We start from the raw sequence: 23,849 nt of genomic DNA, 5'->3' as shown, positions 1-23,849 counted from the left end.
CAAAGGATGGGATGAAAATAATTTTTAATGAAAAAGTTATGCGCATTTAAAGTTTAGGGTAAAAAACTGAATTCTGCAGAAATTGCAGAATTTTAAGGTCATGCATATGCGAACGCATGATGGGCGTTACAGGAATGAAAGAGGCTTGTGCGAGTGTTGTGCGCATACCATGTGTATGTACAAGAGCAAGGTTATGCGTACGCATGACCCATGCATATGCGCGACTTGCTTTTCAGAATCAAATGTTTTTTGTGCGCATATAATGTGCACGCACAGAATAAGACTCGCGCGTACGCACGGATATCCTGTTTTACTGAAATATTTATTTTAACTATTTTTGCCTATCCACTCTGCTTTTTCACTTCTGTAACCCTTGTTTATGATCCCCATAGCTACTGTTTAGGCTTTGGGATGAGTAATAATGTGTTGGGTAAAATAAAAAGGTTATTTTGTTAGGAGTTTAGAGCCGGTGACCTAAGCTTGGAAAATTTTGTGGATGGGTTAACTTGTGTAGACATGGCAGAGTATTATGTTGATGATGATTGAGAAATGAATATGAATTGAGAAATGAATGAGGTTGAGCGATATCTTATTTAAATGGTTTATGAACTTGAAAGAACTTGAGAAATGAGGATGATTGTGATGAGTTGAGAAAATGAAAGTTATTGAGAAATTTTTGAAGATTGATGTTGATGAATTTGTTAAGTACGAGCAGTAATTACTGAATGATAATTATGATATGCATTGATTGGTAAGTCGTTATGCACCTGGCAAGGATGGTGGTTTAGTCCCGCTTGTCGAGGTAGCCGCACCGGCGTATGTGCTGTGGCAGTCTCCCGCCTACATTCAGATGTGAGGGCTGAGGTAGTATCCCACTCGCATAACCTTTCTTGCCATAAGAGTGAGTCGAGCACTTGATAAACCCCATTTTTAGGGTTTATCTTGTGCTTGATTTAGGAAATTTTATCACCTTTTACCCACATTTATCTAATGAAATAGCATGGTTTCATGATTGTCTCCTAATTTGTGCTTAAGTGTGAAAAACATGCTTTTTAGGCCCTTAATTGCTAATTTTGATTCACCTTTGATTCCACTAGATGCCTTGATGTGTTTGTTAGTAAATTCAGATTGGAAAGGCTAGGAATGGATCAAAGGGATAGAGAGGAAAAGCATGCAAATGGAGAAGTCATGAAGAAACAAGGATTTGGGATGCTGAGACCCACGCGCACGCGCAGCAGACGCGCACACGTGGATTGTGACGTCGCATGGCGACGCGTACGCGTGGATGGAAAATTGTTAAGCGACGCGTACGCGTGACCTGTGCGTACGCGTCGATGTTCGCACGTGACTCACTTAAAGGCAAAACGCTGGGGGCGAATTCTGGGCTTCCCAGGCCCAAATCCAACTCACTTCTGATACTATTTAACCCAAGGAATGAAGGGGAATCACAAGTCTAGTCACCATTAGTTTAGTTTTAGTTAAAGTTTTGGGGAGAAAGTTAGTTTTAGAGAGAGAAGCTCTCACTTCTCTCTAGAATTAGGATTAGGTTAGATCTAGAGGTTAATTTCATGCTTTGATTTACTTTTCCTTTGCAATTTCTTCCTCTTCTACCTTTCCTCTCTCTAGTTTAGCATTTAATTCTTATAATTCTCTACTTTTATGTTGATGCACTTTTGTTCTTCCATTTTCATTTTTATGCAATTTATGATTCATGTTCCTTTATTGTTGAATTGCTTAATTCATTTTACTTTTCTTTTATGCCTTCCATGTGTTTGATGAAATTCTTGGTTGGATTTTAGTATAGATTTTGTTCCTCTTGTCCTAGGTAGAGTAATTAGTGACTTTTGAGTTATCTAATGCCTTTGTTGATTGATAATTAGAAGTTGCTAATTGATTTGAATGCCACTAAGGCTAGTCTTTCATCTAGATTAGGCTAGGGCTTGTGGAATCAAGTTAGTTCATCCACTTGACTTTCCTCCATGGTTAGAGGTTAACTAAGTGGGAGCAAGGGACAATTCTCATCACAATTGAAGAGGATAACTAGGATATGACTTCCAATTCTCATACATTGTCAAGAGCTTTTCTAGTTGTTAGTTTAATTCTTTTGCCATTTACATATCTTGCTTCTTATTCCAAAAACCCCAAAATATGCCTCATAACCAATAACAAGAACACTTTATCGCAATTCCTAGGGAGAACGACCCGAGGTTCCAATACTTCGATTTATATTTTTAGGGATTTGTACTTGTGACAAAAAATCTTTTGTATGAAAGGATTATTTGTTGGTTTAGAAACTATACTTGCAACGAGAATTCAATTGTGAAATTCTAAATCGTCAAAAATCCATTCATCAGCACTATATCCCATAGTTAAGAGTAAGTCGGGCACTATATCTCAGGGAGCGCATAAAAGTGAGCTGGGCACTATATCATAGGGAGCGCATAAAAGTGAGCCGGGCACTATATCCTACAGGTGCACACAATGAGCCGGGCACTATATCCCAGGGACCTGGCAGAAAGACGATATCTAAAAGGATGTGTCGGGTTGGCAATTTGAACCGACAAGTGATATCACGAGCCAAATAAGATAGGCATTCATCATATGCATTTTCTATATGGTTGTTTGCTTTGATTAATTGAGTTATGTCTAAATGAATAATATGCCTAATTGCTAATCAATTTACCTACTATATATGTATATTACGTATGCTTTACTTGTTTGCATTATTTGTGTTTCACTGGGATTGAGGAGGATCGGTAGGCGGTGACGATGGGATCGCATGGAGGGTAAGTTGGTGAAGGCTGTAGGACAGCGGGGGGGGGGGGGGAGGGGTATAGTTATAATAGAAATTCTTAAGTTAGATTACCCTATTATGGTTAATTATGTAGTTCTTTAAGCTTGAATATTTGTATCGATGAGAAGCTCTAGGATTGCCTTTGGCTTCTGGAAACTTTATATCTTATCTATTGGCACTGTTACAATATTAAGAACCGCCGATTCTCATACCCTATATTGTTGTTGTTTTTCATATGCAGGTCGCAACCCACCTCGGTGAGTTTGCAGATGATGACAGAGCAGAGGATGGCTCAACTTTTATTTTGATTTACTTTAGTAATCTCTCACTTTTGTATATTTTTTTGCTTTAGAGGCTTGTATTTTGAAAACTTTGAGAGATAGAATGTTAGCGGTTTTAAACATCAAAACTCTGATGTAGTCTATTTTGGCTAGCTGGCCTAAACTCCACAGGCTATGACTAGTCCTCTTTTGTTTATATATATATATTATTTACTCTATATTTTCTGTTTATCTTTTGTGTACGCGTTTGGTTATCGTGTGTGAACGCTTTGCGCTTTTGTATCTCTGTATTTCCTGCGTCCTTGAGCTTTTATTCCTTCATCGGGCTTCTATTGTATGATATTTCTTGATTATATATTATTGTATGAGCTTTAGAATTGTCATGGCGCTTTGTCACCATTTGCTTTATGACTAGAGGTAAGGCTTATGGTGATAGGGTGTTACAAATCACATGAACAGAATAATGCACACAAAAAATGCTCTCAAGCTTATTCTCGATTAAATAGAAATTACCAGTGTTGGTTCCTGAAAATTTGTAAGAAAAAGTACTTGTTTACCCATCACAGTGTTAAACAACTAAGAATAGGAAATTGTTCAAATTAGTAGTGTGATGAGCGGATAATTTATACGCTTTTTGGCATTGTTTTTAAGTAGTTTTTAGTATAATTTAATTAGTTTTTACTATGTTTTTATTAGTTTTTATGCAAAATTCACATTTTTGGACTTTACTATGAGTTTGTGTATTTTTCTGTGATTTCAGGTTTTTTCTAGCTGAAATTGAAGGACCTGAGCAAAAATCTGATTTAGAGGCTGAAAAAGGACTGTAGATGCTGTTGGATTCTGACCTCCCTGCACTCGAAATAGATTTTCTGGATCTACAGAAACCTAATTGACGCAATCTCAATTGTGTTGGAAAGTAGACATCCAGGGCTTTCCAGCAATATATAATAGTCCATACTTTTCTCGAGTTTCGATGACGCAAACTGGCGTTCAAACGCCAACTTCCTGCCCTGTTCTGAAGTTAAACGCCAGAAACAGGTCACAAACCAGAGTTAAACGCCACAAACAGGCTGCAACCTGGCGTTTAACTCCAAGAGAAGTCTCTACACGTGTTAAGCTCAATGCTCAGCCTAAGCACACACCAGGTGGGCCCCGAAAGTAGATTTCTGCATCATTTACTTATTTTCTGTAACCCTAGCTACAAGTTTAGTATAAAAACTACTTTTAGTGATTTATTTTATATCTTTGGACGTTTAGTCCTCAGACCGAGGTCTTGCTCATTCTAGTTCCCCCTCTGGGGCCGAAGCCAATGAACACCATTATCACTTATGTATTTTCAACGGTGGAGTTTCTACACCCTATAGATTAAGGTGTGGAGCTCTGCTGTTCCTCATGAATTAATGCAAAGTACTATTGTTTTTCTATTCAATTCAAGCTTATTCTTATTCCAAGATATTCACTCGCACTTCAACCTGATGAATGTGATGATCCGTGACACTCATCATCATTCTCACCTATGAACGCGTACTTGACAACCACTTCCGTTCTATCTGCAATAGCTTGAGCGTGTATCTCTTAGCCTCCATTCTGAAAGATCGGAGTCTTCGTGGTATAAGCGAGAATTATTGGCGGTCATTCCTGAGATCCGAAAAGTCTAAACCTTGTCTGTGGTATTCCGAGTAGGATCTGGGAAGGGATGACTGTGACGAGCTTCAAACTCGCGAGTGTTGGGCGTAGTGACAGACGCAAAAGGATCAATGGATCCTATTCCAACATGATTGAGAACCGACAGATGATTAGCTGTGTGGTGACAGCGCATTTAGACCATTTTCACTGAGAGGACGGACGGTAGCCATTGACAACGGTGATCCCCCAACATACAGCTTGCCATGGAAAGGAGTATGAATGATTGAATGAAGGCAGTAGGAAAGCAGAGATTCAGAAGGAGCAAAGCATCTCCATACGCTTATCTGAAATTCTCACCAATGAATTACATAAGTATTTCTATCTTATTTTATATTTTATTTATATTTTAATTATCAAAACCTCATTACCATTTGAATATGCCTGACTGAGATTTACAAGATGACCATAGCTTACTTTAAGCCGACAATCTCCGTGGGATCGACCCTTACTCACGTAAGGTTTATTACTTGGACGACCCAGTGCACTTGCTGGTTAGTTGTGCGGAGTTGTGAAAAAGAATTGAGATTATGAACGTGCGTACCAAGTTTTTGGCGCCGTTGCTGGGGATTGTTCGAGTTTGGACAACTGACGGTTCATCTTGTTGCTCAGATTAGGTAATTTTATTTTATTTTTTTAGCTTTTTATTTTCGAAAAATTCAAAAAAAAAATTTAAATAAATTATTCTTTGACTTCAGAATTTTTAAGAATGAATTCTAGAGTTTCATGATGATCTGTTGAAATCTGGCTGGCTGTGAAGCCATGTCTAATCTTTTGGACCGAGGTTTCAACTCATCATCACAAGCGCTTGTTGATTTCTATCAATCTTGCTGTTGTATGTAATGTTCTGCTGAAGCGTGGCTAGCTATTAAGATATGTCTAAAATTTTGGACCGAAACTTTAGACTAACATTGCATGATTCCTGGAATTCTTATTAAAAATTTTTAAATTTTTATTTTACTCTTTCAAAATAATTTTCGAAAAATCCAAAAAAAAATTAATAAAATCATAAAAACAAAAAAATTTTTTTATGTTTCTTGTTAAAGTCTTGTGTCAAATTTTAAGTTTGGTGTCAATTGCATCTTTTTAATTTTTCTTTAAATTTTCAAAAACTCATGCATGTGTTCCTCATGATCTTCAAGTTGTTCTTGATAATCTTCTTTGTTTGATCTTTTCACTTTTTATGTTTTGTGTCTTTTCTTGTTTTTCTTATGCAATTTTGAATTATTAGTGTCTAAAGTTTAAAAATTTTTAAGCTTAGTGTCTTGCATGTTTTTCTTTTCTTAAAAATTTTCAAAAATAAGTCTTGATATTCATCTTGATCTTCAAAGTGTTCTTGGTGTTCATCTTGACATTCAAGGTGTTCTTGCATGCATCATGTGTTTTGATCTTGAATTTTCATGTTTTGCATCTTTTTTTTTTATGTTTTTCTCTCTCTTTACTTTAAATTCAAAAATAAAAAAATATCTTTCCCTTATTCTTCTCATAAATTTCAAAAATTTGGATTGATCTAGTCATAAAGTTTTAAAATTTAATTGTTTCTTATTAGTCGAATCAAATTTTCAATTTAAAAACTCTATCTTTTTCAAAACTTTTTTAAAAAAATCAAATCTTTTTCAATTTTATTCTTAATATTTTTGAAAACTTCAAAATGATTTTCAAAATCTTTTTCTTATTCTTACTTCATATTTTCAAAAATCTCACTAACATTTAATGTTTTAATTCAAAAATTTTTAAGTTGTTACTTGCCTATTAAGAAAGGTTCAATCTTTAAATTTTAAAAAAATCATATCTTTTAGTTTCTTGTTAGTCAAGTAATCAACTTTAATTTCAAAAATCAAATCTTTTTAATTTCCTTTTCAAATCTTTTTCAAAATAAATTTCAATCATATCTTTTTCAAAATTAATTTCAAAATCTTTTTCTAACTTCTTATCTTTTCAAAATTGATTTTCAAATCTTTTTCAATTAACTACTTAACTTTTTGTTTTGATTTTAAAATTCTTATCTTTTTCAAAACCATCTAACTACTTCTCTCTCTCATCATTTTCGAAAATAATTAACTTTTTTTTTCAAAAATCTTTTTAATTAACTAATTGTTTTAAATTTTAATTTTATTTCTTTTAATAAATTCAAATTCTAACTTAAAATTAAAATAAAAAAAATATTTTTCTTTTCTTAAAATTAAAATTTGAATTCTCTTCTTCTCTGTGTTCGAATTTTTTTCTTCTCTTTCTTCTATTCTTCTCTTCTTCTACTCACATAAAGGAATCTCTATACTATGACATAGATGATTCCTCTTCCTTTCTGTTCTCTTCTTTTTCATATGAGCAGGAACATGGATAAAGACATTCTTATTGAAGCTGATCCTGAACCTGAAAGGACTCTTAAGAGGAAACTAAGAGAAGCTAAAGCACAACACTCTGGAGAGGATCTGACAGAAATTTTCGAAAAAGAAGGAGACATGGCCAAAAATAACAACAATGCCAACAATGCAAGGAAGATATTTGGTGACTTTATTGCACCCTCTTCTGACTTCTATGGAAGAAGCATCTCAATTCCTGCCATTGGAGCAAACAATTTTGAGCTTAAGCCTCAATTAGTTTCTCTAATGCAACAGAATTGCAAGTTTCATGGACTTCCATTGGAAGATCCTCATCAGTTCTTAACTGATTTCTTGCAAATCTGTGACACTGTTAAGATCAATGGGGTTGATTCCGAGGTCTACAGGCTTATGCTTTTCCCTTTTGCTGTAAGAGACAGAGCTAGAACATGGTTGGATTCACAACCTAAGGAAAGCCTGAACTCTTGGGAAAAGCTGGTCAGTGCTTTCCTGGCCAAATTCTTTCTACCTCAAAAGATGAGCAAGCTTAGAGTGGAAATTCAAACCTTCAAACAGAAGGAAGGTGAGTCTCTCTATGAAGCTTGGGAAAGATATAAGCAATTGATCAAAAGGTGTCCTACTGACATGCTTCCAAAATGGAGCATCATATGTATATTCTATGATGGTCTGTCTGAGTTGTCAAAAATGTCATTGGACCATTCTGCAGCAGGATCTCTTCATCTGAAAACCCCTGCAGAAGCTCAGAAACTCATTGAAATGGTTGCAAATAACCAGTTCATGTACACCTCTGAAAGGAGTCCTGTGAACAATGGGACACCTCAGAAGAAGGGAGTTCTTGAAATTGATACTCTGAATGCCATATTGGCTCAGAACAAAATATTAACTCAGCAAATCAATATGATTTCTCAGAGTCTGAATGGATTGCAAGCTGCATCCAACAGTACTAAAGAAGCATCTTCTGAAGAAGAAGCTTATGATCCTGAGAATCCTGCAATGGCAGAGGTGAATTACATGGGAGAACCCTATGGAAACACCTATAATCCTTCATGGAGAAATTATTGATGATCGGATTTTTCTATCGGTAAAGAATAAAAGTAATCGCGTTGTAAGTATAGTTTCTAAACCAACAGAAAATCCTTTCGTACAAAAGTTTTGTTTGTCACTTAAGCAAACCCAATAAAATTGATAACCGAGTATTTAAACCTCGGGTCGTCTTCTCAAGGAATTGTAGGGAGGTATGACTTATTATTAGCTGTGGAAAAGGTAGAATTTTGGGTTTTTAAAAGGTTTGAACAAGTAATTTAATTGACAAGAAAAATAAATTAATAATTAATAAAACTCTTGGCAAGGTATGAGAACTGGAATTCCTATCCTAGTTATCCTTATCAATGGTGATGAGAATTGGATTTTAATCCCACTTAGTTAAGTCAAGTGGACTAATTAATTTCATCCTCAAGTCCTAGTCTTTCCTTTGGAAAGGCTAGAGTTATTGGAACTCAAATTAATCAGCAACTCCCAATTTCAACCATTGCTTTATTTGATAACTCAAGTATCACCAATTACTTAACCAGAGCCAAAAGGGAGAAAATATCTAAATTAAATTAAAAATATTCATATAAATAAAGCAAAGCAAAGTCAAATCTGAAATACCTCAAATTATATTAAATAAAACATTCAAATCTAAATACGAAGAATTCATAAAACTATGTGAATATGAATGTATATGAGTTCTTGTTGAATGGATGCATTCCTCCACTTTATAGCCTCTAATATGTGTTTTCTGGGCCGAAAACTGGGTTAAAAACAGCCCAAAAATCGCTGGGACCGAATTCAAACACGTGCAGATCGTTGGAATTTCTGCAGAACAACGCGTCCGCGTGATTCACACGTGCGTGTTGTTTTGCTATACGGCCACTATAACGAATTATATATCAAATCGAAGCCCCGAACGTTAGCTTTTCAACGCAACTGAAACCGCATCATTTGGACCTATGTAGCTCATGTTATGACTGTTTGAATGCGAAGAGGTCAGGCTGGACAGCTTAGCAATTTCTTCAACTTCTTGTATTCCTTCCACTTTTGCATGCTTTCTTTCCATCCTCTAAGCCATTCCTGCCCTATAAAGCCTGAAAGTACTCAACACACAGATCACGATATCAAATGGTAATAAAGGATAATTAAATTTAATATTTCTAAAGCATAGAAAACATGTTTTCACATATATCATATCATAAGGAAGGAATTATAAAACCATGCAAATTCATATGAATAAGTGGGTGAAGAATTGATAAAATCACTCAATTGAGCACAAGATAAATCACAAAATAGTGGTTTATCAACCTCCCCACACTTAAACATTAGCATGTCCTCATGCTAAACTCAAGAGAAGCTATAAAGGAGTGAAGAGGAATGATAGAGAGTATGCAATGCAACCTATCTATGTGGATGCAACTACATGCAAAATGTTTCTACCTACTTGGTTAAAAGCAAACAAGTTCTCTAAGACAAGTACAAACCAAATTCCACCAATTCAAATTATACAGTGAAAATAAGTAAACTTGTAAGAAGATAGCTCATGAAAGCAGGGAACATAGAATCAAGCACTGAACCCTTACTGGTAGTGTATATCACTCTAACTCTCAAGTGTCTAGGGTCAATCACTCTACTCTTCTCTAATCATGCTTTCTAAACTTTGTTCTTCATCTAACCAATCAACAAATATTTATCATACCAATGCAAACATCATGAGGTTTTTTCAGGGTTGTAATGGGGCTGAGGTAAAGGTATATATATATATATATATATATATATATATATATATATATATATATATATATATATATATATATATATATATAAGGCTAAGTGAGCTAACAAAGTGAATCCTTGATTAGTCTAAGATCTCACCTAATATATACATACTTTATATAATTTAAAATACTTTACCTAGCTACCCAAATTTTTTCCACTTTTGTATTACATGCTCATGTATCAAACTTATTTTTGAATTTTGTCCCATGTGCATTGATTCTTTTTATTTTGCATTTGGGGTAATATTTTTTTTATCCCCTTATTTAATTACTTAATAAATTTTTTTTTTATGCATATGGTAGTTTAATTTATTTTGATTTCACATGAGCATGCTTCTCAAATTTTTGAGATAACTTATTCAATTTAATTCCCTTCTCTCTTTTTTTTTCTATCATCCCATGTTCCCATAAAATTTTTCATTCTTAAATTTTACACAATATCTTAAGCTAACCAAGGATTCAACTTGGGATTTTTATTTTATTTTTCTGCTTAAAGCTAGTAATGTGGTTATAAAATAGAAGAGGGGGTAGAAAGGCTCAAGGGGGCTAACAAAGGTGATTGAAAGGGTAGGCTATTTGGGATAAGTGAGCAAAAACAAGTAATGGTCTCAATCATATGCAAGCATGTAAATACACTAAATAGTGGACATATAGAATGGAACAAAGTAAAGATTGCAATTATAGAGAAGAAAACACACAAGAATAAAAATTCATGGTTAAATAATGTAACCCTATAAATAAGCTCAAAATCTCATAGGTTGTGTGTTCTTTAGCTCAAAAACCATGTTCCAATTTACAATCTTCAAACAAATTTAACACATAGAAAATTTTAATTTTTTTAATTTAAATTAGTGAAATTTTTCAAAAATAGGGTCTTAAAAAGAAACTTATTATTTTTCAACCAAGTAGTATTTAAATGTAAACAATCAACTACACATGCAATCTATTATGCAATGCAACAATGAACTAATAAAGAAAACAAGACATTGGTGTTGAGAAGAGAATAACACACCCATGGAGATCGGTATCGACCTCCTCACACTTAAAGATTGCACGGTCCTCGGTGCGTGCTAAGATGTGCAAGTAGATGGGTTTCTCCAACTGACGCTTTTCTCCAAAGAATGTGCAGATGGACTGGTTTGTCTCCCCGCTTAGAAGCTTTTTCTCTCTCTTCATGGTGGCCATCCTGAAAGAAGAGAAAAAGGAAGGAAAGTAACCCAAAAATAAAGATAAGAACATAAATAAAATATGGGTGTTAATGCCAAATAATAAAGGTCTCAATTACATGGTAGCTACAACATGCAAGTGAGAAAATAGTGGAAGCAAATGGCATATCAACAGTGCAAAAGTTGTAACAATGGGAACAGAGTGTGGGTAATGCAAGATAGTTTAAGTGCATATCAATGCAAAAGGAATATCAGTATTATAAAAATTAGCATTGACTTATGAATAATAATACCCAATTAGAATAAAACAAGTCATGAAGCACTGGAATAATGCAAGAAAAGATGCAATAGTTGAAGAAGAGAATTTTAACACCAATGGAAAAGAAAAAGAAAGTAAGAAGGGAGGAAGAAAGAAATAAGAAGGTAAGAAAAGATTTAGATATGGGGAAGAAAAGATAAGATATTTGGCTGATCTGGATAAACTGTGCGCCGCTTGTGACGCGGAGGCGTGAGTGACGCGTTCGCGCGGATAGCGCTTCTATGAAATGACGCGGACGCGTCATCCACGTGGTCGCGTGGATCGATTTGTGCCATTAGTGCGAGGGTAGCCTCGCGGTCGCGCAACTCTCTGTTTGAAACTCATATTGCCAAATTTTAGGGTGATGCGGTCGCGTGGTTGGCCTTGTTTTGAAAAACGGCGCGGACGCGTGGGGCACGCGTTCGCGTGGTAGGGCTTGGGCTTCTAGCACGAGTCCAGCCCCACTCCATCACAACTTGCTGCCATACACCCTTTTTACGTCGATTTTTTTAGGGCACGCATTCGCGTGGGTGACGTGGACGCGTGGGAGGCATTTTTCCCACATGACGCGGACGCGTCAGTGACGCGGTCGCGTGGATCAATTTGTACCAAAGGCACGCCTCCAGCGACGCTTTCGCGTGACTTTCTGTTCAATCTTGTTTTCTTCCCAACGCACATATGACACGGACGCGTCGCGTGCGGTTTTTTTTTATTATATGCAGAATGCAATGCTAATGCGGATGTTATGAATAATTTCAGGTTCAATGAAATAAAATAAAATAAAATTCAAAAACAAACAAAACTAAATAAAATTGAAAATGGAACGATCATACCACGGTGGGTTGTCTCCCACCTAGCACTTTTAGTTAGAGTCCTTAAGTTGGACATTTGGTGAGCTCCCTGTTATGGTGGCTTATGCTTGTATTCATCCAGGAATCCCCACCAGTGTTTGTACTTCCAGTAACCTCCGGGATCCCAAACTAGGCGCAGAAAGCCTTCAAGTAAGTTAAAGCAAGTGACAAGGCCCCAAGAGTGTTGATTGCCAGAATGAATTTCGGGGTCCCAAATCTTGCTTTTGCACCCGTCTTCTTGTTGAGCAATATTTTCCATCCGGGTGGCAAGCATTCTGAATTCTCACTGAAGCGGCCAAACAACATCCTAGACCCATTCAATTGAGCTCTACACCAACCTTTGCACTTCAACTTGGAACATGCAACCATGTTGAACCTTGCTCGACAACTCCAACCACTAACCATTTTCCTCTTGCTCTTAATGCCACAAAGAGCTCTAAGTTGACCATCCGTCTCTAGTAGCCCATATTCAAGTGGGAAAGTAAAGGTCAAGGATGAGAATTTTACCCACTTGAATGTTGTGTTGGACGGTAATGGCCTTGGGGGAGGTGTCTCTAATGAATTTGCAAGCTCCACTTTCTTGTGCTCTTCTTTGACATCTTCCACCTCTTTGCAAGCTTCTTCAATTTCAACCTCTTCCTCTTGGTAGCTTTCTTCCAATTCAATCTCTTCTTCATTGCTCACCAAGGGCATGGGAGGTTGTGCCTCTTTTTCTTGAATCTCCATCTCTTGATCAACCTCTTCCAAGTCTTCAACCAGGGTATGCCTTGGAGGTTGTACACCTTCCTCAACAACAAATTCAAACTCCTTAGAAGGGGGTTCTATGACTGAGCTTTCCCATGGAGGTTCTGCATCTCCTAAGTCTTCAACCACTTCTTCCTCTTTAACGATTACGGCTTCCTCCAATTGTTCCAATACAAAGTCATGCTGTTCATTGTCCACTGGAGTTTCTAGCTTCTCCTTCATGCTGCGTTCTTCAATAGATTCTCCACATGAAGCCGTGGGAGTTCCTTGAGTGTCCAGATGTCGGGAGTCTAGTCAGCTTATTGCTTGGCCCAGTTGTTGAATGGTTGCATTGAGTCGATCCATTGTCTCCTTGAAACGATCCTTTGACTCTTGTTGCGCTCGGCTATCATAAGTAGGAGCATAGTGCTCTTGGATTGATGGATATGGATATGGTGAATATTGAGGTGGTGGTTCTTGGGAGTAATTGGGTTGGAATTGGGGTGGTTCTATATATGGTTCATATGGCTCATAAGGTGGTTGGTATGGTGGTTGAGGATTAGGGTCATATGGAGGTGAATGGCGGAAAGGGGCTTGTGAGTATGGTGATCCAAAGTCATATTGAGGAGGGGGTTCATAGGCATATGGTGGTGGTTGTTGGTATTAAAAGGTTACTCACCATAGCCATTGCCTTGATATGCATCACAGAATGGTTGTTGATAGTCCATTGGAGGTGGTTGTTGCCATGAGGGTTGATCAAGTCCTTATGGCTCTGCCCATCTTTGATTGTCCCATCCTTGATACAAGTTGTCATTATAATCTCCTCTTCCTGCAACATAATTGTAACCAGACTCATAGCCAAAGGGGTGAGAGTTCATAGTAGTAAGGAAAAATAAAGACAAAAACTAACAAAAAAAAAATATTTTGAAAAAGATATGATTTTTGAAAAAAAAATTGATTTTTGAAATTTAAAACTAAGATAAGATAAGATAAAAAATTTTAAAATAAAAATCTGAATATTTTTTTTTTCGAAAAAAATCAATTTAAAAGTAAATATTTACAATAACCAATAATAAGGCACACGTTTGCAATTCCCCGGCAACGGCGCCATTTTGACGATCGGATTTTTCTATCGGTAAAGAATAAAAGTAATCGCGTTGTAAGTATAGTTTCTAAACCAACAAAAATTCTTTCGTACAAAAGTTTTATTTGTCACTTAAGCAAACCCAATAAAATTGATAACCGAGTATTTAAACCTCGGGTTGTCTTCTCAAGGAATTGCAGGGAGGTATGACTTATTATTAGCTATGGAAAATGTAGAATTTTGGGTTTTTAAAAGGTTTGAACAAGTAATTTAATTGACAAGAAAAATATATTAATAATTAATAAAACTCTTGGAAAGGTATGAGAACTAAAATTCCTATCCTAGTTATCCTTATCAATGGTGATGAGAATTGGGTTTTAATCCCACTTAGTTAAGTCAAGTGGACTAATTAATTTCATCCTCAAGTCCTAGTCTTTCCTTTGGAAAGGCTAGAGTTATTGGAACTCAAATTAATCAGCAACTCCCAATTTCAACCACTGCTTTATTTGATAACTCAAGCGTCACCAATTACTTAACCAGATCCAAAAGGGAGAAAATATCTAAATTAAATTAAAAGCATTCATATAAATAAAGCAAAGCAAAGTCAAATCTAAAATACCTCAAATTATATTAAATAAAACATTCAAATCTAAATACGAAAAATTCATAAGCCAAATTGGTAACATGAGTCAGATAAGAATAAAAGTATTAGAATAAATAAAAATATAAAAAGAATATTGAACTTGAGAAGAAATTGAAATCCTAAATCCTAAGATAAATCCTAATCCTAATCCTAAGAGAGAGGATAGAACCTCTCTCTCTAAAAACTACATCTAATCCTAAAACTATGTGAATATGAATGTATATGAGTTCTTATTGAATGGATACATTTCTTCACTTTATAGCCTCTAATCTGTATTTTCTGGGTCGAAAACTGGGTTAAAAACAGCCCAGAAATCGCTGGGACCGAATTCAAACACGTGCAGGTCGCTGAAATTTCTGCAGAACGACGCATCTGCGTGATTCACGCGTGCGCGTCGTTTTTCTGTATGGCCACTATAGCGAATTATATATCAAATCAAAGCCCCGAACGTTAGCTTTCCAACGCAACTAAAACCGCATCATTTGGACCTCTGTAGCTCAAGTTATGACTGTTTGAATGCGAAGAGGTCAGGCTGGACAGCTTAGCAATTTCTTCAACTTCTTGTATTCCTTCCACTTTTGCATGCTTCCTTTCCATCCTCTAAGCCATTCCTGCCCTGTAAAGCCTGAAAGTACTCAACACATAGATCATGGCATCGAATGGTAACAAAGGATAATTAAATTTAATATTTCTAAAGCATAGAAAACATGTTTTCACATATATCATATCATAAAGAAGGAATTGTAAAACCATGCAAATTCATATGAATAAGTGGGCGAAGAATTGATAAAATCACTCAATTGAGCACAAGATAAATCACAAAATAGTGGTTTATCAATCATCCTAATCTCTCATGGAAGGATCAACAGAAGCCTCAACAAGGCTTCAATAATAATGGTGGAAGAAATAGGTTTAGCAATAGCAAGCCTTCTCCATCATCTTCTCAGCAACAGACAGAGAATTCTGAACAGAGCCATTCTGGCCTGGCAACCATAGTCTCTGTTCTATCCAAGACCACACTAAGTTTCATGAATGAAACAAGGTCCTCCATTAGAAATTTGGAGGCACAGGTGGGTCAGTTGAGTAAGAAGATTACTGAAACTCCTCCCAGTACTCTCCCAAGCAATACAGAAGAAAATCCCAAGAGAGAGTGCAAGGCCATAACCATGACAAACATGGCCGAACCTAGAGAGAGTGAGGAGGACGTGAGTCCCAGTGAGAAAAGCCTCATGGGACGTCCTCTAGACAGAAAGGAGTTTCCCTTTGAGGAACCAAAGGAATCTGAGGCTCATACAGAGACCATAGAGATTCCATTGAACTTCCTTCTGTCATTCATGAGCTCTGATGAATATTCTTCCTCTGAAGAGGATGAAGACATCACTGAAGAGCAAGTTGCTAAATATCTAGGAGCAATCATGAAGCTGAATGCCAAGTTGTTTGGTACTGAGACTTGGGAGGATGAACCCCCTTGTTCACCAATGAACTGAATGCATTAATGAGGCAGACATTACCTCAGAAGAAACCAGATCCCAGAAAATTCTTCATACCTTGTACCATAGGCACCATGACCTTTGAGAAGGCTCTGTGTGACCTGGGGTCTGGGATAAACCTCATGCCACTCTCTATAATGGAAAAACTGGGAATCTTTGAGGTACAAGCTGCAAGAATCTCACTAGAGATGGCAGACAAATCAATGAAACGGGCTTATGGACTAGTAGAGGACGTGCTAGTGAAGGTTAAAGGCCTTTACATCCCTGCTGATTTCATAATCCTAGATACTGGGAAGGATGAGGATGAATCCATCATCCTTGGCAGACCCTTCCTAACCACAGCAAAAGCTGTGATTGATGTTGACAGAGGAGAGTTGGTCCTTAAGTTGAATGAGGACTACCTTGTATTCAAGACTCAAGGTTCTCCTTCTGTAACCATGGAGAGGAAGCATGAAAGCTTCTCTCAATACAGAGTCAAACAAAATAAGTATGTTCTTATTATTGGTTATGAAGATTGTAAATTGGGGTTTTTAAGATGAGGAACAAGTAATTTAAATTGCAATTAAAATAAGTAAATGACTGTAAAATAAATAAATAACTGTAAAATAAACTTTTGGCAAGGTATGAGAAATTAGAGGTCTTATCCTAGCTATCCTTATCAATGATGATGAAAATTGAATCTTAATTCTACTTTGTTAACCTTTACTAAGACAAAGGAAGGTCAAGGGATTAATTGGTTTGATCTTCGGATCCTATTTATTTCCTAAGAAAAGATTGGGATTATTGAAGTTCGATTTAATTAACAAAGATAACAGTTATCAATCATGTTTGAGTTTGAGAACTCCTGAGTTACTGATTTCTTAACCAAGACCAAAAGGAGAAAAGTAAATCTACTGGAATAAAAATGTCTTCAGATGGGAATAACAATAATGTAAATAAAAGAAAGCAATAATAAACTGAAATACCTCAAATAACATTAATTCAAGGAGTAATCTGTAACATAGAAGAATTCATAAATAAAATTGGGAAAATAATAAAAAGGAATATTGAACCTGATAAAAAGAGATAATCCTGAAAGCGCATAAAATCCTAATTCTAAATCCTAATCCTAAAGAGAGGAGAGAGAGGAGAGAACCTCTCTCTAAACTAAATCTAAATCATGAAAAACTAACTAATTGCCGACTCTCCTCGAATGGATGCCTTCCCCCACTTCATAACCTCTGGTCTATGCTTTCTGGACTTGGATTTGGGCCAAAAAGGGCTTCAGAATTCGCTATGAGCGTTTTCTGCAATTTCTGGTGCGTGGCCTCTGTCACGCGTCCGCGTGGGTCACGCGGTCGCGTCATTCGGAGTTTTCCTTGTCACGCGGTCGCGTCAGTCATGCGACCGCGTCATATGTGTTTCGCTCGAGGCGCGCGGTTGCGTCAGTCATGCGGCCGCGTCAATGCCTTTTCGCGCTGGCATGCGGCCGCGTCGCCCATGCGATCGCGTGGCTGCCAGTTTCTTCAAAAACTCTGTTTTGTGCTTTTCTTCCATTTTTGTATATTTCCTTTCCATCCTTTAAGTCATTCTTGCCTTAGAAGATCTGAAACGACTCAACACACGAATCATGGCATCGAATGAAAATAAAGGGTAATCAAAATAATTATTTTTAAGCATAGGAAACATGTTTTTCACATACATCACATAATAAGGAAGGAAAAATAAAACCATGCAATTAATATGAATAAGTGGGTGAAGGATTGAATAAATCACTCAGATTAAGCACAAAATATATCATAAAATATGGGTTTATCAACCTCCCCACACTTAAACAATAGCATGTCCTCATGCTAAGTCCAAGAGTAATGTTGGGTTAAAGTGGTGGAATGCCATGCAATGCAATTTAATCTAAATGCAACTACCTAGATGCATCATGCAATTCTAATTTTTATTCACTTGTATATAAAGCTTGCATGTAGTTGAATTAATTCACATTCTCAAGGAGTCATATATATATATATATATAGCCAAACCTTAGATAGTTGATAAAGTGCCTTTACAATTGAAATGGGAGAGAAAAACATTTTATAAACTTGCAAGACAATTAATAATTTCCGCAGAGATATATGTTAATGAGCTATTGAACCCTCACTGGATTTTGTGTTTACTCTCTAGTCACTCAGTGTTTATTGGGTTAATTACTCTATTCTTCTTTTTATTCTTACTTTCTATAACTTTGTTCTTCATCTAACCAATCAACAATTATAGAATATAGACATACCAAAAATCATGAGGTCTTTAGTTAAGGTTGTAATGGGGCCAAGGTAAAGATAAGGGTATATGTATAAGGCTAAGTGAGCTAATAAGTGAATCCTTAATTAGTATAAGATCTCACCTAACATACATACTTTGTAAAGTAAAACTTCTTTACCTATGTTCCCACTTTTTCCCACTTTTGATGTTACATGCTCATACTTTAACTTTTGTCCCATGTGCATTTATTTTGCATTTGGGGAATCCTTTTGTGTCCCCTTTATTCCAATACTGAAAAATAATATTTTTTTTATTTTTTTATTGCACATGGTAATTCAATTATTTGATTTTACATGAGCATGATTCCCAAAATTTTTATTTGAATAATTTTATTCTTTTCAACTTTTCTACCTTTTATTTTTATCATCCATGTTCCCAATAGGTTTGCCACACTTAAACAATTACACACTTTCTATCTTAAGCTAACCAAGGATCCAACTTGGGATTTTTATTTTGTTTTTCTGCTTAAGGCTAGTATTGTGGCTTATAGAATAAGAGGGGATTTAAAGGCTCAAGAGGGCTAACAAGGGTGATGTAAAGGGTAGGCTAATTTGGGATAAGTGAGTTAAAATTAAACAATGGCCTCAATCACTCTCTTGGTATGTATTTCTATTCTATAATCGGACATATAGATTAAAACAAAGTAAAGAACATCAGAAAAAAAAGAAGGGCGGAAGACACAGGAATAAACATTATGGTTTGAATGTAACCATACAATTAATGCTCAAAACTCACAGGCTGTGTGTTCTCTAACTCAGAAATCATATATCAATTATGTATCTCATGCAAGTAAAATTAAAAGTTCCCATTATTCTCAATGTAAAATTTATTTTGAATGGCTTTAAAGTTTGTGTTTCTCCTTGATGAAATGTTGTTAACTAACTAACATATAATGCTATATATACAAGGTGTGGGTTGTTTCTATTATGTTCAAGTCTCTAGTTTACTTCCTTTTTATATTTTCAAATTAAACTAAGCTATCTTATGCTAAAAAGGGTAAACTATACTAATTAATCCACAATTTCTATAACTAATAAGTTAGAATTGCTACTAAACTAAATGGCTAAAATATGAACTGAAAATGCGAAATGCAGAAAATAGAGTATAAATACATGAAAATAGCAATGTATAAGTACTGGGAGAATAAAAATAAAAATAAAGAAAAAAATACAGAAAAATAGCAAAATAAAATAAAAAGAGTCTGTAGTGGTTCACCAAAAAAATACGCCAGAGATGGCGACCTCTCCACACTTAAAATGAAGCATCGTCCCTGATGCTCACTCAAGCAGGGTGTGAAGGGGTGTCATCACTGGAAGGACGGGTAGCTGGAGTCTCTGTGGTGGCGATCTGAAGATCTGCCTGCTGCAGAGGAGGTGCTGACTGGATAGGGATCTCTGGGTCTACAGCCTGAATATGAAGTGGAGCCTCCTGATGTGATGCGGCCTGCTCTGTGCCTGCCTGTGCAGCCTCGCTCTGTGGATGGGTCTCTGCCTCGTGATCATCCGCCTCCGCCTCAGATGCCTCGGATGGTGTGTCAGGCTCGGAGGGGATGTCGCCAGATCGTATCATCAGCTTCAGGTGCTCATAGCGTCGCTTGTTGCGATGCTCCATCTGGTCAAGCCGTCGAAATAGGCGGTGCACTAGGTGATAGATGGGCTCTGAGGCAGGTGGAGGTGCAGTGGTGGTAGCAGGGGTAGCTGTGGAAGAAGAGGGGCCGGCAGATGGTGTGACTGTCTCAGTAGTAGCAGTGAGGAATGGAGGTCTGTAGCCCAGAGCCAGAAAGTTCCTGCTGTGAGGGATAATCTTCTTGCATTCTGCAGCAGGTGGCTTCTCATCAACATCCTCCCAAGGCACGTCAGCTCGACGGCCTAGCTGTGTAATCAGATAAGGAAAGGGAAGAGTGCCTCGGACGTGGACCCTGGCCATATTGTACCGGATAAAGCTGGCAGGTACAGGTCCTTACCCTCCAACACACACCATAGGAGGGTGATCATAGCGGCAGGGATCTCTGTCTTATGGGTACTCGGCATGACAAAATTGCTCAGGATCTGGTGCCATAGCCGAGCCTCATCATTTAAGTAAATCCGCTTGATTCCCTTTGGCATGGTGGTGTTCTGACCCATAATCCAAGGAACAGTCGGGTCAAGGGCTATCCTGGCCTTGACTGCATCCCAATCAAACTTCATGAAGTGCATATCCTCCTCTGCTTTTTGATAACCATTCAGCTGATCAGATTTAGGAAGAAGTTTCAGAACATCCTCTATGGCCTCTTCAGTGACCAGAATCTGCTTCCCCCTAAGGTTCACTGCATCTAGGGAAGTCTTGAAGTAATTGCAGTAGAATTCCCTTACCCAAGATGCATTGACCTCAGTCAGGTTTCTCTCCAGGAAGAACCAGCCTCTTTGTTTGATCTGATTAGAGGTGTATTGATGGAGTTCTTCTGGGATCTTCAGAGTCCTCTCCAGGTACAGGTTCCTGGAGGTTGCAAACACCGGATGCTTCAGCTCACGGTATCAGTTTGCAAACTTTACTGGATCAGTAACAGGGAGTAGCTAGTCGGCCTTCTCCTGCGGGGTAAAGTTTTTCTCCCGCCAGGAGTCATCGTGCATGATATCCATGATGGACATAGTGGATTCTCCTCTTTTACATTTGCCAGTAGTAGCCTTTGCTTTTCCTATTCTTTGGCTGACAGACATCCTGAAAGACAGAAAACCAGGATATAAAAAAAACAGGAAAACAAATAGGCAAATAATCAAAAGAAACACAAAGTGGCAAAGTAGCAATAGAAGAGGATATTGAGTTAAGCAAATTTGTATTAAGGATTGTACAAGAGTTAGAATACTAAGAAGAAAAATGTCACAATCCAAAATGTACTTCAGTTCAAGTTAATTAGAAAAAGTATCATCATGCCTTGGTTAGAATGTTAAAAGAAAGTGAAAAACCAGAAGAAATTGTTTTGAAAGGTTAGGTTTGATTAGAAACGAAAAATAGTTTAGGAAGTTAAAATTAGTGAGTTAGTAAAAAGTGGGTAAAGTAAGTGGCATAATGATCATATTCCAAGTAACAGGCATTCACAAATAGAAGCTATAGGTAACTCATATCCAAACAAGGAAATTAAGTTGATGATGATTCAGATAGATATAGAAATAGCAAAAATTGGAATCTAAACATCAAAAATGCAGATTAAGAACCAGGAAATAAAAAAGAATAAGAAAGCTTGCCCTAGCATTTATGAATTGGTTTGGTAAAAGCAGAGTAAAGCAGAGTTTAAACAGCCAAGACCAAAACATGAATGAAAGTCAAAAACAGTTTATAAAAATTTGGGCAGCATTCCGGCTGAAATTGGATTGTCTCGGAAAATAAACAGCAATCAGAATAGTTCATGTGAATGAAAACAAATTGCAATTAAAGAGTATGAACAAGAATGAACTTGAAGAACAGCATATGAACATTATTGACATATAGCAACAGCAGAATTGCGAAAATTATAAAACAAGAAACACGAACATCGCAATTAAACAGGCCTAAATCCACTAACCACATCCTAGGCTACCTAACAACCTAAAATCCACTACAACATGCATAACTAACTAGCCTAAATATGAACATAAACAGAAAAATATGAATTAACTACAAATGGATAGAAGGGTGGCGTTCGTCGGAACCTGGTAGGCGAATTAAGGAGAGTGGGGCAGAGAGGTGGCTGGGGGATAGTGGCGGTGGCGTCGGGCGTGGCGGAGAAGGGTGGCGGAGGCAGCGGCGGTTGCTGTTTGGAGGCAGGGGCTTCGGGAAGGGAAATGGGGGTGGGGGGAAAGAGAGGGAAGGAAGGGAAGGGGGGCTTGGGTGGCGGATGGGGGCGCGGCGGTGACGGCGGCGCGGTGGGGTGGTGATCGCGGAGGAGGCGGTGGGGGTGGAGGGAGGAAGGAGAATGAAGAAGAAGAAAGAAGGGGAAGGAGGAAGGGGGTGGCGTGGCGACGGGGTCTAGGTAGTCGGTGGGGTGTTGGCGGTCGATGATGGTGGCTGGGTGGTTGGATAAGAGGAGAGGAAGGAGAAGGGTTTGGGGGGGCGCAAATGGTAGGGTTCGCGTGACTGGGGGGTTATAAATTTGAATCTACGCGATCGCGTGGGGCACACGGTCGCGTGGTTGGGCTGAAATGGTGGTTGACGCGATCGCGTGCGTGGCGCGATCGCATGGGATAGCTAAAAGAGTGAATGACGCGATCGCCTGGGGCATGCGATCGCGTCACTGGAAATTGTGCTAAACGCACGAATCCAGTGTCGTTTCAGCGCAACTCTATGTCTCTTTTAGGGGTGTTGTGTAATCCATGCGACGCGGTCGCGTCACTCACGCTGTCGCGTGGGATTGATGTTGTGTAAGTGACGCGATCGCGTCAGGGACACGATCGCGTCGGCATTTTGTGCAAAACGCACAATGGCCGCACGATTCCAGCCTAACTTTCTGGACGTTGGATCTTTACACCGATCTCCAGATCACGCGGCCACGTGAATGACGCGGTCGCATGGGAAGTGTTTTTCGCAACTTGACGCGATCGCATGAATGATGCAGTCACGTCGCACACCCTTTTTTTTTGTGCAAAATGCAAAATGCAAAATGCAATGCTAATATGAATGTTATGCATGATTCCAGGTTCAATGAAGTAAAATAAAATAAAACTCAAAAATAAACAAAACGGAATAAAATTAAAATTGAAAAAAAGAACGATCATACCATGGTGGGTTGTCTCCCACCTAGCACTTTTAGTTAAAGTCCTTAAGTTGGACATTGGATGAGCTTCCTGTTATGGTGGCTTGTGCTTAAATTCATCCAGAAATTTCCACCAACGCTTGGAATGCCAATAGCCTCTGGGGTCCCAAACTAGGCATGTAAAGCTTCTGAACAGCTTCAAATAGATTCTCAGGCTCCCGGGGTGACGAGTGTCAGAATAGATTCCAGGATCCCAAACTTGGCTTTTAAATCCGCCTTCGTCTTTATCTATATTTTTCTATCCGGGCGGTTTAGAAATTAGATTCTCACCAGAATAACCAAAGGTTTTCCGAGATCCATTTGATAGATCATGATGCCAATCCGCATACTTCGAGTCGAAGCGTGGAACCTTATTGAACCTTGTGCACCAGCTCTGAGTACGAGCCATTTCCCTTTTACTCTTAAAGCCGCAGAGAGCTCTAAGTTGGCCATCTGTTTCAAGCAAACCATATTCAAGTGGAAAAATAAAGCTAAAGGTTAAGGATTGTGCCCACTTGAAGCTTGTATTGGGTGGTAATGGCCTTGGGATAGGTGGTTCCTGTGGTTCTGTGAGTTTTACTCCCTTGTGCTCTTCTGTGAAATTCTTCACTTCTTTGCAAGATTCTTCAAATGTATCCATGTCCT

At 37.7% G+C, this 23,849-nt stretch overlaps 1 non-coding gene across 1 annotated transcript; it reads right to left on the bottom strand.

The window, feature by feature from the left end:
• Positions 1 to 7,622: 7,622 nt before the first annotated feature.
• On the bottom strand, positions 7,623 to 7,730 carry LOC148578127 (small nucleolar RNA R71). Its single transcript, XR_015903835.1, has one exon. It is a non-coding gene; the product is annotated as a small nucleolar RNA R71 (small nucleolar RNA).
• Positions 7,731 to 23,849: the final 16,119 nt, after the last annotated feature.

This window comes from Arachis ipaensis, chromosome B1, assembly GCF_059453495.1.
Source record: "Arachis ipaensis isolate K30076 ecotype BB chromosome B1, ASM5945349v1, whole genome shotgun sequence".
Classification (NCBI taxonomy): Eukaryota; Viridiplantae; Streptophyta; class Magnoliopsida; order Fabales; family Fabaceae; genus Arachis; species Arachis ipaensis.
Note: the sequence above shows the minus strand (reverse complement) of the source record. Positions and strands in the feature narration are given on the sequence as shown.